Genomic DNA, 19,114 nt, shown 5'->3' with positions numbered 1-19,114 from the left:
GCAAAAGCAGTCATGAGAGGGAAGGTCATGGCATTACAAGCCCATCTCGAAAAATCTCAAGTAAATAACCTAACATTATTTCTTGAACTTTAAAAAAAAGAAAAGCAGTAGAAGAAAGGAAATAATAAATGTTAGAGCTGAATTGAATTAACTAGAGAAGAAAAATATACAAAAAAATACAAGTCTTTTTTAAAAAAATTAAATTGACAAAATCAGAAACAAAAGAGAAGCCACCATAGACATCACAGAAATACAAAGCGTCATACTAGAATGCCAGGAAAGATCATACGTCATCAAATCCCACCTAGAATATGCCAGCAAATTTCATTGAGAATATATGACACCTAGAAGAAGTGGATAAGTTCCTAGAAATGTATAACCTTTCTAGACTGAATCATGAAGAACTGGAAAATATAAATAGATCAATCAACAATGAAGAAATATTCATAAAAATACTCCCAAACAGTAAAAGTCCAGGACCAGAGTCTTCACTAGTGAATTCTACTAAACATTCAAAAAATTTGGTACTTAACCTTATCAAACTTTTACAAAAAATCAAAGAAGAGAGAATACTTTCTAATACATTTTATGAGGCCAACATAACCCTAGCATCATAGGCACAGTTTCTCAGACTGTTAGTGGAAATCGGGTTGGCTATTGTTAGAGTTTGGCTGGTGATGTGGGTTGTGAAAGAATTCACAACTGGAGAAGAGATAGATGCAGAGAGAAGGAGCTTATTTTACTTTCTGGAAGAGAAAGGACTAATGAATACAAGGGCAAGAAAAAAAAGAAAAAAGCAGCTTCCCCCTTTAAAGGGTGAGGAAGGGGGATTTGGGCTAAAGTTGTTTGTTTTTCAGGAGACAGTCCAGGCAGATGTCCTAGGGAGGTGTCTTGTCAGTATTTTTCCAAAGCCTATAAAATGTGCTTAGAGCAAAAATTATGAAGAATCTAAAGAGGCTTATTTGAAGGGTTGGGTAGAGGGTAACTAGAGACTCCTTGGTGCAAATTACCCCGGAGTTGTAAAAACAGCAGGAAGGTGGTGGGTGTGAGAATGTAGCATTGAAAGTAGCTTATTGAACCCTTTGAATCAGAGGAGCTAACAATCGTGGGGTTTAATTGCCAGGGACTTCTCATACCTTATGGAAGATTACAGTCAGGAAAAAGAGGCCTTGTTCTTGTCCTAACAGCTGTATCTATCAGCATGCTGAAAACACTTCAATCCAGTAATCCTGCAGCCAGCACCAGCCCCAACATCCACTTGCTCCCTGACCATGTATGTGAAGTTCACTGCTTGAAAGTGCCAACAGTGTACACCATTGAGTGTGCCTTCTGCAGACACTAGTTATCTAATTTTGTGGTAAACAATTGTTTCCAATAAAGAACAATTACACAAATTGACAATGGTTAAAGCTGGGTGATTATGCCTGGAAGTTCCTGTTATTGTTGCACTTGTTTCAAATATTTTATTGCAAAGATCAAGAGCAGTCATGTCTCAGCATTCTCTGCCCTTTCCAAGAATTGGTGCAAAATGCAATCAGATTTTATTTTGAAAGGTAAACTTAATTTCATTATCTCCAGTTGATTTTTTAAAATCATGTCTCAAAAGACATTTTCCCTCATAATTTCCTAGATTTTTGATTTTTTATATATTTTTACTCTTCATGCTTATTGAGGGCATGCTTAATTGATTTTAGAAAGAGGGATAGAAGAGAGAGACAGAGGAGATTATATATATATATATATATATATATATATATATATATAGAGAGAGAGAGAGAGAGAGAGAGAGAGAGAGAGAGAGAGAGAGAAACATGGATCCACTGACTCGGCACAACGAAAGGTTGTAGTTTGAATCCAAGGATCCAAGGCGGGGGGTGTATGGGAGGATGCTCCAACCAACTGAATCGCCTGGCCAAGACAATTTCTTCCTTCTTCCTGCAATCTATTGGCAAGTGTTGTGTGGTAGTTGTGGACATGTAAACACAAAGCCTCACTCACTCACCTGGGCCTGGGTCATGCTCTGCAATCTGAAAGGATGGTAGGCATCCTGGCCTCACTCTCCTGGACTATGGACACAGGAGTCTTCCTGAGTTCGTCGTCTTCTTTTTTTTTTTTTTTAAATATATTTTATTGATTTTTTTACAGAGAGGAAGGGAGAGGATAGAGAGTTAGAAACATCAATGAAAGAGAAACATCGATCAGCTGCCTCCTGCACTCCCCCTACTGGGGATGTGCCTGCAACCAAGGTACGTGCCCTTGACCGGAATCGAACCTGGGACCCTTCAGTCCGCAGACCGACGCTCTATCCGCTGAGCCAAACCGGTCAGGGCTCTTCCTGAGTTCTTGGTCTGGATCATATCAGATTCTCTCCCGTGGACCTCGAGACGAATTTGAGATCCTGGGACTCTAAGAAGAGGCCTCCCAAGGCTCTGCAGGAACAGAGGCAGAGCAGAGACAGGGAGGCAAGGAGGCGGCAGGTCACTGCCCAGGAAACGCACCAGGAAACCAACTCTTGACTCAGGCAGATGGAATTCAAGACAGGCCAGAAGGCATGGACCCGCTGGCCGGGGGGCAGGAATAAGAGTTTGTGAGGCCCCCAGTGCAGCCACTTCCCACTGTGGTCTGATGCATCTTATTTAATCCCCAAACACTGACTTAGAGATTGTCAGTGTCACGGGTGACTCACATAATTTCACAGGCAATCAGTACTCCTCGACGCTCCACTCTCCTATTTAAGTGACTGCAGCCTCTTCCAATGAAAACAAAATCCCGCCCTGCCCCACGTGGGCCTGCCCACACTGCCCCTCCTCATGTGCAGGGCATACACAGGAACCCAGCCTCCCACCAGTGGGGCATGTAAGGGGGACCCAGTGAAACGCACATTTTTACTGTTGAAACATGTCTCCAGACTCAGAAAAAGAAACAATGACCTGGCCCAGGATTCTACTTTCCCAAACCCCAGGGGCTCTCCCAAACCTCAGTAAGCTCCTGGGGTTTGGGTCCCTGAGGATACAGGGCACTGTGTCCTGGAGCCGCCTGCTATGATTCCATGCCGCTCCCCCAACTGAAACCACCACCACACCCAGAGAGGAGGTGAAACTGCCCTGGTAACTTATTAGACATTCTACCCCACGACCCCAGCAAGGTTTTCCTGCTTTAGCTCTAAGTGCATTCCCCCCCTCCCCCTTACAATAACCTTCATTTTATTCTTTAAAACTGATTTTACATGTAGGCCATAATAAAATCCTCATGACTTTTTTTAAAATCTTTATTGTTGAGATTATTACAGATGTCCCTCTTTTTTCCCCCCATAGCTCCCACCACCCAGTTTCCACCCCACCCCAGGCCCTTGCCACCCTATTGTCTGTGTCCATAGGTGCTTCATACATGCATATAATATCTTTGTCGAATCTCTTCCTGCACCCCCGACCCCCTTCCCTCTGAGAATCGTCAGTCTGTTCCATTTCCATGCCCCTGATTCTATTCCATTCACCAGTTTATTCTGTTCATCATATTTTTTATTCATTTGATTTTTAGATTCACTTGTTGATAGATGTGTATTTGTTGTTCGTAATTTGTATCTTTACCTTTTCTTCTTCCTCCTCTTCTTAAAGAATACCTTTCAGCATTTCATATAATACTGGTTTGGTGGTGATGAACTCCTTTAGCTTTTCCTTATCTGTGAAGCTCTTTATCTGACCTTCAATTCTGAATGATAGCTTTGCTGGGTAATCTTGGTTGTAGGTTCTTGCTATTTATCACTTTGAATATTTCTTGCCACTCCCTTCTGGCCTGCATAATTTGTGTTGAGAAATCATCTGACAGTCATATGGATACTCCCTTGTAGGTAACTGACTGTTTTTCTCTTGCTGCTTTTTTTAAAAAAATATATTTTATTGATTTTTTACAGGGAGGAAGGGAAAGGGATAGAGAGTCAGAAACATCGATGAGAGAGAAACATCAATCAGCTGCCTCCTGCACACCCCCAATTGGAGATGTGCCTGCAACCCAGGTACATGCCCTTGACCGGAATCGAACCTGGGACGCTTGAGTCCACAGGCCGACGCTCTATCCACTGAGCCAAACCAGTTAGGGCTCTCTTGCTGCTTTTAAGATTCTCTGTTTGTCTTTTGCTCTTGGCATTTTAATTATGATGTGTCTTGGTGTGGTCCTCTTTGGATTACTCTTGTTTGGGGTTCTTTGGGCTTCCTGGACTTGTAAGTCTATTCCTTTCACCAGGTGGGGGAAGTTTTCTGTCATTATTTCTTCAAATTGGTTTTGAATATCTTGCTTTCTCTCTTCTTCTGGCACCCCCATAATTTCGGATGTTGGTATGCTTGAAGTTGTCCCAGAGGCTCCTTACACTATCTTCATATTTTTTAATTTTTTTTTCTCTTTGGTCTTCTAGTTGGGTGTTTTTTGCTACCTCGTATTTCAAATCATTGACTTGATTCTTGGGATCCTCTAGTCTGCTGTTGAATCCCTGTATATTATTCTTTATTTTAGTCAGTGTATGCTTAATTTCTGACTGGTCCTTTTCCATTTTTTTGGCATTCTCACTAAGGTCCTTGAAAGTCTCACTAAGTCCTTGAAGGTTTCTAGAAGATTCTTTTTTTTTTTTTTTAAATATATTTTTATTGATTTTTCACAGAGAGGAAGGGAGAGAGATAGAGAGAGTTAGAAACATCGATGAGAGAGAAACATCGATCAGTTGCCTCCTGCACATCTCCTACTGGGGATGTGCCCGCAACCCAGGTACATGCCCTTGACCGGAATCGAACCCGGGACCTCTCAGTCCGCAGGCTGATGCTCTATCCACTGAGCCAAACTGGTTTCGGCATAGAAGATTCTTGAGTAACCTTATAACTGTGGTTTTGAACTCTATATCCAGTAGTTTGCTTTCTTCCATTTCTTTCATTTGTGACAGGTTTTTTTGTCTCTGCATTTTGGCTGCTTCCCTATGTTTTTTTTCTATGTATTGGATAGAGCTGCTAAGTCTCCTTGAGTTGATAGAGTGGCCTTGTAGAGTATGTGTCCTAGGGCCCAGTGGCTCAGCCTCCGCAATCACCTGAGGTGGATACTCTTGGTGCACCCCTTTGTGGGCTTTGTGCACAGTCTTCTTGTACTTAAGCCTTGTTGCTGTTGGTATCACTGTGAGGAGTTGACCTCCAGGCCAATTGGCTATAGGGACCAGCTGCGACTACAGTGGGAGAATTGCTGTGCAGGAGACACCCTTATGGGGCAGGACTTGCTTCAGTGGGGCTTTGGTGCTCACTGAGTCTGCCCCTTGAGTGTGTCTCTTATGGATGTGAAGAGTTGTAATCTGGATGGTATCACACTGATCACTGGGTACACTGGCTCTTGGATCTCTAAGGAGGTGCAAAGTCAGCCACTGCCTGGGGCCACCCAGCAGGAGTTACAGAGAGATCTGCAGATTCCTTCTCTTTGTATTGGGTTTGGAAGTGCCCAGATGAGGCCCAACTGTGAAGCAAGGCAGGCTGCTGCTGCAGGGCCTTGGCCTGTTATTGATAGCTTGGGGGCTCCCTGACCTAGCTGCAGCTTGTTTGACAGGTTTTAGGCTGAGAAAGGGTAGGCCATTCATATGCAAAAGCCGTTGCACACAGCTTAGTGGGGTTATAAATTGGGTGCGGCGGAGTCTCAGGGAATCTCCAGGGTGAGCAAACAGAAATGGCTGCCAGAGTAGCTGACCGGCATCGAGGACAGGAAGATGCCACCCGAGCGTGTGGCTAAGAAAAGGTCACCCCCAGAAGATGCTCTCCCCAAAAGCAAGAAAGTGAAGGTCTCACATAGGTCCCACCGCACAGAACCGGGCTTGGTGCTGACACTGGGCCAGGGTGACATGGGTCAGCTGGGGCTGGGTGAGAATGTGATGGAGAGGAAGAAGCCAGCCCTAGTAACCATTCCAGAAGACATTGTACAGGCTGAAGCTGGGGGCATGCACACCGTGTGTCTAAGCAAAAGTGGCCAGGTCTACCCCTTTGGCTGCAATGAGGGTGCCCTGGGAAGGGCCACATCAGTGGAGGGCTCAGAGATGGTTCCTGGGAAAGTGGAACTGCAAGAGAAAGTGGTGCAAGTGTCAGCAGGAGACGGCCACACAGCGGCGCTCACCGAGGATGGCCGTGTCTTCCTCTGGGGCTCCTTCCGGGACAATAATGGTGCGATTGGGCTCTTGGAGCCCATGAAGAAGAGCGTGTAGCTGTGCAAGTGCAGCTAGTGTGCCTGTGGTGAAGGTGGCCGCGGGGAACGACCACGTGGTGATGCTGACAGCTGACGGTGACCTCTACACCTCGGGCTGCGGGAGCAGGGCCAGTTGGGCCGTGTCCCTGAATTATTTGCCAATCGTGGTGGCCAGCCCGGCCTTGAACGACTCCTGGTCCCCAAGTGTGTGATGTTGAAATCCAGGGGAACCCGGGGCCATGTGAAATTCCAGGATGCCTTCTGTGGCACCTACTTCACCTTTGCCATCTCCCTCGAGGCCCATGTGTATGGCTTTGGCCTTTCAAACTACCATCAGCTTGGAACCTCAGGCACAGAATCTTGTTTCGTACCCCAGAACCTGACATCCTTCAAGAACTCTACGAAGTCCTGGGTGGGCTTCTCTGGTGGCCAGCACCATACAGTCTGCATGGATTCGGAAGGAAAAGCATACAGCCTGGGCCGGGCTGAGTACGGGAGGCTGGGCCTTAGAGGGTGCTGAGGAGAAGAGCATGCCCACCCTCATCTCTAGGCTGCCCATCGTCTCCTCGGTGGCTTGTGGGGCCTCTGTGGGATATGCCGTGACCAAGGATGGTCGTGTTTTTGCCTGGGGCATGGGCACCAACTACCAGCTGGGCACGGGACAGGAGGAGGATGCCTGGATCCCCGTGGAGATGACAGGCAAACAGCTGGAGAACTGCCTGGTTCTATCTGTGTCCAGCGGGGGCCAGCACACAGTCTTACTACTCAGGGACAACAACAGAGCTGATGAAGCTTCTAGGGCCTGGCCCCCGGCCCGCCCCCCTCTCCCCTCCTGGAACATAGAAGCTGTGATGACTACAGACTCCAGCAGGCCTTCCCCAGCCCCCAGTACTTTGTCATCATCTGCCTTTTTTTTCCATCCATGGAACAGAATCACTTTCCTCTTTTTTATTACTCCTTTCTGGAATTAGCCTGTAACCTACAGGATGGAGAGGGCAGAATGGAGGAGGGGAGTGGGGTTTGTTGGAATGTTGCTCACCCCAGAACTATGCGATTAGGCCTTTCCCCTCATCCCTACCTCCCATGGTCCTGGCTGACCTTGGTTTTGTCTACAAAAAGCCAAAACTTCCTCCCATGGGGGGAGGGGGGGTTGATTCCCACACCCTGAGAAGTTGGGGCTCCATCGAGCCCTGCTCTAGTCATGTGCCACTTTTATGTCCTTCACAATCCACAGGCAGACCGATGGTACAGTTGTTGGACCCAGCTCTCATGCACCTATGCCTGGGGGAAACTGGAGAAGGGGCAGGGCTGCCAGCCATGGGCAAGCCCAAGCCAAGTATTTGGCCCTGAACAGGTGTCCAAGGGACAAAGAGAGAGTGATCCTCCACTTGATCAAGAAAAAGGCCAATCAGCTTTCTCCCAGAAGCACAAATGTTCTGTCCTGCACTGCCCATCCAGCCTGCCGCACCTGCCTGAAGTCTGGAAAGGAAGCTAGCCTGCAGAGCAGGACTTGGGGGCGCGGGAAGGAGGGTTTTATAAACAAACAGCAATATCGAGAGTGAGGGAGGGCAGGGAAGAGGGTTGGATGGGCAGAGACTGGTTCCCAGAAAGGGAAGCAGAAGCTTGTACCATGTCTGAGAAAATAGCAAGCAGGTTTTTTTTAATGTAAAGTATTTTAGAAGAGAGAGTGAAATCTTTTAACATTTTGAATAAATTGAGTTTTATAAAAGAGAGAGAGAGAGAGAGAGAGAGAGAGAGAGAGAGAGAGAGAGAGAGAGAGAGAAATGGCTGCCAGTCAGCCCTGCACCCAGGGAGGTCCCAGCACGGGAACAATGACCACTGCGAGCACCTCCATCTGGAATAAAGCAGCCCCTGAGTTCCTGCCCTGATACCAGACAGTCCAGTTTCTCCCCGTATGTATCTCGGTCCCCCAGAGCCTCACCCAGCACTGGAGCTCAGAGGAAGTGGGAGCTTGTAAATTCAGTTCGCGGTGCTGGCCTTTTAAGAGGAGCAGCTGGGTCTCCAGCAGCCTGTGTGTCACTCAGCCCCAATCCGTACTGGTTTTTACAGTCCGTAGTTCTTACTGCCTGTAGGGACTTCTTTCCCCAGCTCTGGAACCCTGGGCTGGGGGTCTGGTGTGGGGCTGGGACGGCTCGCTCCTCCAGGCAGCCTCCACAGAGGTGATCTCCTCCCGATTAAAAAAGCAGCTCACCCGGTGCCGAACCAGCCCATTCCGCACCTCCGCACCTCCTACCAGTCTCAGTGCGCTTTCTTCTTTACCTCTCTAGTTGTAGGACTTCCGCTCAGCCAGCTTTCCCAAGGTTCTGGACGGTAGTTGTTCTGTATTTTAGTTGTATTTTTGATGTGATTGTGGGAGGCAGCAAGTACAGGCATTTACCTGTGCTGCCATCTTGGTCCACCCCCTCATGACTTTTTTACACTCCCTCCTCCCTGGCACCCAGAGTAGACTTTAAAATTGAAAGAGATCTCTTTACTCCCCGACTTTAATATTCTAGTGGCTTCTCTCAGTCACACCCTGTTACACCATTTTCCTCACTGCATTTAACATGACATGAAATCACCTTCCTAAACTCTTTGTATATTTACAGTATATTTATACTGCCTGTCAATTCCACCATAACATGAATATCTTTCCCTTGTACATGTAGGTGCACAACAAATATTTCCTGAATAAAGGGGTTTGGGGAAGGAACACAAGGCAGGCAGGTATTTTTGTCCATTGTCTTCAGTGAAGCTGCCATTGGCTTCTGACAGCTCCTGACTCACTCAGCCATCCACACGGGACATAATGTGTGAAATTCTCACACACGAATTCATATAGCAGTTGACATTTCGAGAGGATCCAAGATGGCAACAAAGTAGGTGAAAGGTACACTAACCTGCTTCCAGGACCAAGCTGGAATTACAACCAAAATATACAACAATCAACTTGAATAACATAATGAAGATTAGCTAAGCAGAAGTCTTATAACCAGGATTTACAGAAGAAGCCACATGGAGACTGGTAGAAAGGGTAGGTCATGAAAAAGGCCGGCCCCACACCTGTGTGTAGCAGTTGAGAAGCCAGAGGGATACCTCAGCTGCAATATCCCCTGAGTGGTGTAGGGTCTCAAGCCCATGCCAGGCTCCCCACCCAGAGCACAGAGCCAACAAGGGAGCCTGAATGACATCTGATAATCAGTGGGGATTCTGTCCACAAATGATAGACAAAAGTCTGCTAAAACCCAGGCACCCCCTTAGAGGGCCAATGCACAACATTTTGTTCTCAGCCACTCACCTTGGGATCCAACACAGGGAGGGCAGCTCAAAGTGGACTGGAGTTGTGTGAGGAGGAACTGGATGGTGTGGCTCCAGAGAGAGAGCTAAGGAAACAACCGACCAGGATCCCTGTGTTGAGCCCCTTGCCCTTACTCTGCTGGCACTCTCCTCCATCGGGCATCACTCTGGGGGAATGCAATTGTCCCACCCTCCTGACTCACTGTGGCCCTGCCCTGCCAAGGTCATAGTCTGCAGAAGAGTCAGCTGCCGGGGTCCCTTGTGTAGAGGTCCAGGTGAACTCAGGGAATGTCAGAGTCTGAGTTGTGTGATTCTGAAACAGGACCCATTCTTCCCCTTTCCGAAAAGCATGACTGAAGATGCCACTCAATGGGAGACCCACCGGGCCCTTCACCCTGATTCTAGGTGGCCCTGCCCTGCCAAGCTAAGGCTGCCAAGGAGGTTCAGCCAGAAAGTGGAATTCATTCCTGGGATGCCAGGTTGGTACAAATTAATTAACATGATACACCACATAAACAAAATAAAATATAAAATCAATAGATGCAGAAAAAAATCAATAGATGTGGAAAAAATCAGCACCTTTTTAGGGTAAAAACTCTACAATGTGTCCTGACCAATGTTCTCCAGTAGTTAGAGCATCAGCCAGTGCACAGAGAGGCTTGGGTATAATTTTACCTGAATTTCAGGTTTCATCCCTGGCCCAAGTTGGGGATTATGCAGGAGGCAACCAATTCATGTGTCTCTCTCATGTCAATGTCTCTGTCTCTGTCTCTGTCTCTGTCTCTCTCTCTCTTCCCCTGACACTCTCCCTCAAACCCTCTCTCTAAAAAACAAAAAAATGCACCTCTCTACCATGTGAGAATAGATGGAACACATCCTCATATATAAAAACCCAGGGTCCACCCTAACCAGTTTGGCTCAGTGGATAGAGCATTGGCCTGCGGACTCAAGGGTCCCAGGTTTGATTCCAGTCAAGGACATGTACCTGGGTTGCAGGCACATCCCCAGTCGGGAGTGTACAGGAGGCAGCTGATTGATGTTTCTCTCTCATCGATGTTTCTAACTCTATCCTTCTCCCTTCCTCTCTGTAAAAAATCAATAAAATATATTTAAAAAAAAAACAAAAACAAAAAAAACACCCAGGGTCCACAACGACCGAAGGCTTGACTAACCAGAAGTCAGTCCTGCAGTCAGTGCTGGGTTGCCATGGCGACCCAGCACTCACTGCCGAGGGGGCTGAGAATCAGGCCCAGAGAGAGGCCCGAAGAGAGAGGCAGGGTCTGATCCACAGCTTCTCTCTGCCTCTCCAGGCTTTGCCAGCCGCTGTGCCTGTTTCTCTCCAGGCCTCTGCAGGGGCTGCTGATTAGCCCCGCCTCTCTAATCAGGCCCCGAGATAGGCCCGGAGATGCTGACTGGCATAGAAACTGACCAATCAGAACCAAATCTGGGTGAAGTGCGAGGAGCCAATGGCTGCCTAGGAGGCAGAGCTTTTGACGCTGACTGGCATAGAAACCGACCAATAAGAATCTGGGTGAACTGCGAAGGCAGAACCTAAGGTGGGGGCTGAGGAGGGGTTTCAAGGGCAACAGCTGTTTGGTGTAAGGTGTAAGCAAGCGGTTCAATTTTTTAATGACTGGTTTGGCAGTATAGTGCATATGGCTGGCTATCAGTCCAGATATAGGTATTATGTATTTTTGTCTGCCAAGAGCATCTCCTCCTGCTCAAAAAGGCTTTTCACCCCCATTTAAGCAATCCTATCCTATATAATCTATCTATACTAATAAAAGGGTAATATGCTAATTAGACCAGGTCGATCAGCCATCTTCCAGACGTCTGACTTCCTTCCGGATAAAGCCATCCTGTTGGGGCCTGAGGCAGAGAGGGCAGTTGGGAGTGATCAGGCCAGCTGGGAGGGCAGTTGGGAGCAAGATCAGGCTGGCCAGGGAGGGCAGTTAGGGGCGATCAGGCAGGCAGGCAGGTAGAGGCAGTTAGGGGCGATCAGGCAGCCAGGCAGGTGAGCGGTTAGGAGTCAGTGGTCCCAGATTGTGAGAGGGATGTCCAACTGCCGGTTTAAACCAGCAATTGAACATCCCCGAAGGGGTCCCCGATTGGAGAAGGTGCAAGCTGGGCTGAGGGAACCCCCCCCCCCATGCACGAGTTTTGTCCACCGGGCCACTAGTGTCAATATAATGAAGGGCATATATGACAAACCCACAGCTAACATTATATTCCTTTGGGAATAACTAAAAGTTTTCCTTAACATCAGGAACAAGATAGCGTTGTCCACAGTCACCACTCTTATTCCATAGTAATGGAAGTCCTAGTCACAGAAATTATACAAGAGGAAGAAATAAAAGGCATTCAAATTCGAAAGAAATAAGTAAAACTGTAATTATTTGTAGATGACATGATACTGTATATAGAGAACCCTAATGATTCCACCAAAAAACTAGTAAGTCTGATTAATTCAGTAAAATAGCAGGATACAAAATGAATATTCAGAAACCAGTTGCATTTTTATACACAAACTAGAGGCCCAGTGCATGGATTCATGCCCCAGTGGGGTCCCTTGTCCTGGCCTGCACAAGGGAGAGAGATTGGGAGGTGTAGCAGATCTACTTAATACATAGTCACAGACCCAAACAGGCAGCCAAATGAGGAGGCAAAGAAACAACCCCCAAATGAAAGAACAAGAGAATTCTCCAGAAGGAGAGATAAATGAAGCAGAGATAAGAAATTTATCAGACATAGAGTTCAGAATAATAATGACAAAAGTACTCAATAGCAACACTATCAATCAAAATAGATGGTGAAATAAAGAACTTCCCAGACCAAAATAAAAAGCTAAAGGAGTTTGTCACTACCAAACCAGCACTGCAAGAAATGCTACAGGGTCTATGTAATGAGAAGAAGAAATAGAGAGAAACATAGGCATACAGAATTAAAATGCAAAAAAATAAGTACCTATCAATAATAACCTTAAATGTAAATGGATTGAGAGAAACCTAGATGGCGGCATAGGTAAACACCTGAAATTGCTGCCTCGCACAACCACTTCAAAACTACAACTAAAAGACAAAACGGACATCATCCAGAACCACAGGAAGGCTGGCTGAGTGGAAATTCTACAACTAGAAGCAAAGAGAAAAGCACACTGGGACTCAGAGGAGGTGCGAAAGGAAAGTGCAGAGGTACGATGCTCGAGTGTGCGCGGAAAGGGCTGGCAACTGAGGGCGCTGCTGTCTTTTTAAATTGGGAGGGAGACACAAGCTCCCAACGGTTCTGAACTCCAGTTCCGGCGAGTCTCTGGTGACCCAGACTCATATGGGGAGAAACTGGACTGTCTGGCAGCGGGCAGAACTCGAGGGCGGCTTTCTCTCAGAGGTGTTTGCAGCGATTACCCTGAGACACTGAGACACAGGACCTCTTAGGGCAGGGCTGAGGATCAGCCATAGCTGTTTGCTCTGCCCTGTTGATTCCCTGAGACCCCGCCCCACACAAGCTGTGTGCAGAGGCTTTTGCATATGAATGCCTGGCCTTTTGCAATCTAAAATTACCGAACAAACTGCAGCTGGGTCAGAGAGACCCAGAACATCCAAAAGAAGGCCCAAGACCCCACAGCAGCTTTCATTGCTTCACAGCTGGGCCTCATCTGGGCACCTCCAAACCCCAAACAAGGAAGAGGAATCTGCAGATCTGTCCATAGCTCCTGCTGGGTAGCCTCAGGCAGAGGCTAAATTGGTACCTCCTTAGAGATCCAAGAGCCAGTGTACCCAGTGGTCAGAGTGGGACCATCCAATTACAACTCCTCAGATCCATAAGGGACACACTCAGGGGGCAGACTCAACAAGACTGTGCACCAAGAGTGTCCACCTCAGGTAATTGTGGAGGCTGAGCCACTGGGGCCTATAGGACACCGGGCACACAAAGCCACTCTATCAACAGCCAAAATGCGGAAACAAAGAAACAGGTCACAAATGACAGAACTGGAGGAAAGCAAACTACTGGATATAGAGTTCAAAACCACACTTTTAAGGTTTTTCAAGAATTTTCTAGAAACTGCCGATAAATCTAGTGAGACCCTTTAGGATATGAAAAAGGACCAACTAGAAATTAAGCATACACTGACTGAAATAAAGAATAATATACAGAGATCCAACAGCAGACTAGAGGATCGCAGGAATCAAGTCAAAGATTTGAAATACGAAGAAGCAAAAACACCCAACCGGAAAAGCAAAAAGAAAAAGGAATCTAAAAATATGAAGATAGTGTAAGGAGCCTCTGGGACAACTTTAAGCAAACCAACATCCAAATTATGGGGGTGCCAGAAGAAGAGAGAGAGCAAGATATTGAAAACCTATTTGAAGAAATAATGACAGAAAACTTCCCCTTCCTGGTGAAAGGAATAGACTTACAAGTCCAGGAAGCATAGAGAACCCCAAACAAAAGAATCCAAAGAGGACCGCACCAAGACACATCATAATTAAAATGCCAAGGGCAAAAGACAAAGAGAGAATCTTAAAAGCAGCAAGAGAAAAACAGTTAGTTACCTACAAGGGAATACCCACACGATTGTCAGCTGATTTCTCAACAGAAACTTTGCAGGCCAGAAGGGAGTGGCAAGAAATATTCAAAGTGATGAATAGCAAGAACCTACAACCAAGATTACTTTACCCAGCAAAGCTATCATTCAGAATTGAAGGTCAGATAAAGAGCTTCACAGATAAGGAAAAGCTAAAGGAGTTCATCACCACCAAACCAGTATTATATGAAATGCTGAAAGGTATCCTTTCAGAAGAGGAAGAAGAAGAAAAAGGTAAAGATAACAATTATGAACAACAAATACGCATCTATCAACAAGTGAATCTAAAAATCAAGTGAATAAAAAATCGGATGAACAGAATAAACTGGTGAATATAATAGAATCAGGAGCATGGAAAGGGAATGGACTGACAATTATTGGGGGGAAATGGGTGTGGGGGGTGCGGGAAGAGACTGGACAAAAATCGTACACCTATGGATGAGGACAGTGGGGGGCGGTAAGGGTAGAGGGTGTGGTGGGAACCTGGTGGAGGGGAGCTAAGGGGGAAAAAAGAGGAACAACTGTAATAATCTGAACAATAAAGATTAAAAAAAGAGAAAAGAATGTACACTGAACTTGCTGGCATGGATTCAGATTGCTAGCCCCCCAAATATCAGGGTTACATTGGAATTAGCCCATTTTAGCCTTTTCAACATCATATTAATGAAATGAAGGAAAAACCCCCCACAATCATCTAAATTGATGCAGAAAGAGCATTTGATACAATCAAACAGACTTTCATGATTTAAAACAATCCACTCAACAAACCAGAAATATAGGGGGACTTCCTACCACAGTATAAAGAATACCTATTATGAAAAACCTACAGCTCACATTATACTCGGTGGTAAAAAGCTGAAAGCTTTCCATGCTTTTGCCACTGCTAGGCAACATTTTACCGGAAATTCTAGCCAGAAAATTAGGCAAGAAAAATATATAGAAAAGCCTAATGAGTACACATGCACACACATTTCTGGAGCTAAAATAAGTTCAACAGAGTTGCCAGATATATGATCAACATAAAAAATCAACATAAAAATCTGTTTCCATACACTAGGAATGAACGATCTTAAGATAAAATAAAATAAAAACATTCCATATTCATGGATAGAAGAGCTTAATATTGTTAAGATGGCAGTACCAACCAAAGTGATCTACAAATTCAATGCTATCCTTACCAAAATGGAAACGCTGATATTAAAATTTATATGGAATATCAAGGGACACTGAACAGTCAAAACAATCTTTAAAAATCTTCTGATTTCTGAAAACTTACTATTGCAAAGCTACAGTAATAAAAAACGTGTGTTACTGGCCTAAGCATAGACATGTAGACCGATGGAATACATTAAAAGTACAGAAATAGCCCGAGCTGGTTTGGCTCAGTGGATAGAGCGTTGGCCCCTCAGACTGAAGGATCCTGGGTTTGATTCCAGTCAAAGGCACATGCCGGGGTTGCGGGCTCGATCACCAGTAGGCAGCCTACCAATGATTCTCTCCCATTATCGATGTTTCTATCTCCTCCTCTTCATTCTTCTCAGAAATCAATACAAATACATTTAATTTTTTTTAAAGTACAGAAATAAACCCACACAGTGACTGATAACCAGATTTTGACAGGAGTGCCAGTGGGGGAAAATAATATCTTCAATAAGTGGTGCTGAAATCACTAAATGCATATTCACATGCAAAAGAATGACATTGCAATCCTACCTGACGCTATACATAAAAATGAATTAAAGCTGGGTCAAAAACCCAAATGTAAAAGCTAACATTATAAAACTGTTAGAAGAAAAAATATGGGCAAATTTTCTTAACTTTGGCTTTGGTAATGGATTCTTAGATATGACATCAAATGCACAAATAACAAAAGAAAAAAATTAAACTGAACTTCATAAAAATGAAAACTTTTGTTCACAAAAAACACTATCAAGAAAGTAGAAAGACAAGCTATAGAATAGAGAGAAAATATTTGCAAACCAAATATCTGATAAGAGGCTAGTATCTGGAATAAAAAAAACTCTTACAATTCAACAACAAACATCCTAATCAAAAATGGGCTAAAGACTTGAAGAGACATTTTTTTTCCCAAAGAAAATATACAAATGGCAAACAAGCACATAAAAAAATACTCATCATCAGTCACTAGGAAAATGCAAGTCAAAACCACAATGATATATCACTTTAAACCCACTAGACTGTCTATAAACATCAACAACAAAACAGAAATAACGAAGTGTTGGCAAGGAGATGGAGAAGCTGAAGCCCTCCGACATTATCGATGGAATGTAAAATGTGCAGCCACTGTGAGAAGGTAGTTGGACATCCCTGAAATGGTTAAACAGAGTTCACACCTAACCCAGCATTTCCAGGCCCAGGCACACACTGAGGAAGACCGAAAAAGATGTTCACACAAAGACTCAGGACAAGAAGGTTCACAGCAGCATTATTAATGATAGTCTAAAAGTGGAAACAGCCCAAATGTCCACTGACATTTGAATGATAAGTTATCAATTGATAAATGAATAAAGAAAATGCCATACATACAATGGAATATTATTCAACTTTAAAAAGGAAAAATATGTGCTCTGGCCAGTGTGGCTCAATGGTTACAGTGTTGGCGTGTGCACCCAATGGTCACAGGTTCAATTCCTGGTCAAGGGCAAGTACCTGGGTTGTGGGTTTGTCCCCCCCACTCCAGTCAGGGCATGTGTGGGGGGCAACCAGTCCATGTGGTTTGATATGGTTCTCTCACATCAATGTTTCTCTCTCTCTCTCTCCCCACGCCCTCCACTGTCTCTGAAAAAGCAATGAAAAAAACATATCTTCAGGTCAGGATTAAGAAAAAAATTAAAGGAAAGAAAATTTGACACATGATGCAGCATAGATGAGCCTTGGAAACACACTGTGTTGAAAGAAGCGGGACACAGAGGAACTCCTGGCTCTGCGCCGGGCGGGGTGCGGGAGAAGGTGAGTGGCTCCGGGCCACAGGCGCTGCGGCCGAAGGGATTCCGCGGAAGAGGCTGCTCCTCCGACACCCTCAGGCCTGGCCTCGCCGCCAGCCCACAGCCCTCCGAGCCCGAGCTGCCACGGGCGGCTCCAGGGCATTCCGCGATCTTGAGAAGATGAGGAGTAAAAGGCACAAGGATTTAGACGCGTTCCGCGATAACCTCAATCCGAAGAGGAGGACCAGGTCGGCACAGGCCCAGCAGAGCTGGAGATGAGCGTCCGCGAGGCCTTGCCTGGTACCGTGTCCGCTCCTTCGGAAGAACCAGGCACCCACTCCCGCACCCGGGCGGCAGCAGGGGCCACGGCACGGAGTCCGCCCCGGACACGAGGACGCAGGTTTCCCTGGACAGAAACCAGGCCCGGAGCGGCGCTCCGAGCAGGACTCTGCGCCAGAAGGACCGCGCCGCAGAAGTCCGGGGACCCGGAAGCCTGGGGAGAGCTTTGTGAGCGGTGCCGAGGCTGTCCGAAGATGCGGAGTCGCTGCCGAAGCCGTGGCGGGCGCGCCGGCCTGGCGAGGGGAAGTGGCCTCCCTGTCGGACGGTGGCGCTCACCTGCAGGGGAGCTCGCTTCCGGCCCGGGCGGCACAGTCCTTCTGAGTTCACGCCAGGCCAAGGAGTCCCATGCGGTCCTGGAGGGCCCGTCCCCTCCCGCCGTCTCCCCGCTTCTCAGAAGAATCTTCTCAAGTAACATTTGCTTTCCTGCTCACCCTCGACTCATCCGCAACAGCCTCCCTCACTTCCACCCTGTTCCCGGCCTCTCCGCCCAGCGTGCCCGGTTTCCTTCTCTCGCCGCGGCGTGTCGGTAACAGTTGGTTGGCCTGGGGAGGGGGCAGGAGCGGCGTAGAGGAGGTCAATGGGGAACAAGGGAGACCTCTAATTCTTTCAACAATAAAGGTAATTTGTGGGTTTTTTTTTTTTTTTTAAAGAAGCTAGACACAAAAAGTCACACATTGAATGATTCCATTTATATGAAATGTCCAAAATAGGCAAATACACAGACAGAGCATGTATTATTGATTGCCAGGGGATAGGGAAAGGAGAAATTACTAGTGATTGCTAATGGTTATGGGTTCCTTTTTTGAAATGATAGAAATGTTCTGGAGTCCGATAGTGATATTAGACGCACAACCATATGGATAAGCTAAAAATCAGTGAATAGTACACTTTGAAATGGTTAAAATGGTGAATTTTATTTCAATTTTAAGAACCTACCTAATTACGTACCCCCAAAAAACGCCATTTGTTATACTGGGTAAAGAAACTCCAATTTTGATAAACAGTGGTAAAGAAAAATGATGCTATTAGAGCATTTAAAAAATACTGGCAAAGTATACATTTTAATTATTTTTAAGTAGTTCTGTGGTATTAAATACATTCACAATATTGTGCAACCATCCTCACCATCCATTTTCATAACTTTTTTTATCTTACAAAACTGAAGCTCTGCCCATTAACTTCCCACTCCCCCTAGTCCTTCACCACTATTCTACTTTGTGTCTCCATGAATTTGATTAGATATTTAATAAAAGTGGAATCATACAGTCCTTGTCCTCTTGTGACTGGCTCAGTTCATTTAGCATAATGTCTTCAATGTTCATCCCTGTTGTATGTAGTATGTATCAGATTTCCTTCCTTTCTAAGGCTGAGTAATATTCCACATTGTACATTTTCTTGATTCATTCACCCAACAATGGATACTTGGGTTGCTCTGTCTTTTGTCTAGTGTGAATAATGCTGCTGATCAACATGGGTGTACAAATATCAGTGTCCCTGATTAAAAAAAACATATATATATATATATATATATATATATATATATTTGATAACTTATCATTCAAATATATATATTAGTAGCACACGAAATTCGTGCACATTAAAAGGGAATTAATTGCCCTAACTGGTTTGGCTCAGTGGATAGAGCATCGGCCTGCGGACTCAAGGGTCCCAGGTTCGATTCCGGTCAAGGGCATGTACCTTGGTTGCGGGCACATCCCCAGTCGGGAGTGTGCAGGAGGCAGCTGATCGATGT

The 19,114-nt window shown here is 45.7% G+C and overlaps 1 pseudogene across 1 annotated transcript; it reads left to right on the top strand.

Annotated features, from left to right (window-relative positions):
• The first annotated feature begins 5,728 nt into the window (after nucleotides 1–5,728).
• LOC308528415 (regulator of chromosome condensation-like) lies at nucleotides 5,729–17,891 on the top strand (annotated as a pseudogene). Its single transcript has 2 exons — nucleotides 5,729–7,086; nucleotides 17,260–17,891. The product of its transcript is annotated as a regulator of chromosome condensation-like (transcript).
• Nucleotides 17,892–19,114: the final 1,223 nt, after the last annotated feature.

Source organism: Myotis nattereri, assembly GCF_964212035.1.
Source record: "Myotis nattereri genome assembly, chromosome: 12".
Lineage (NCBI taxonomy): Eukaryota > Metazoa > Chordata > Mammalia > Chiroptera > Vespertilionidae > Myotis > Myotis nattereri.
This window is presented reverse-complemented; position numbering and strand designations above follow the sequence as displayed.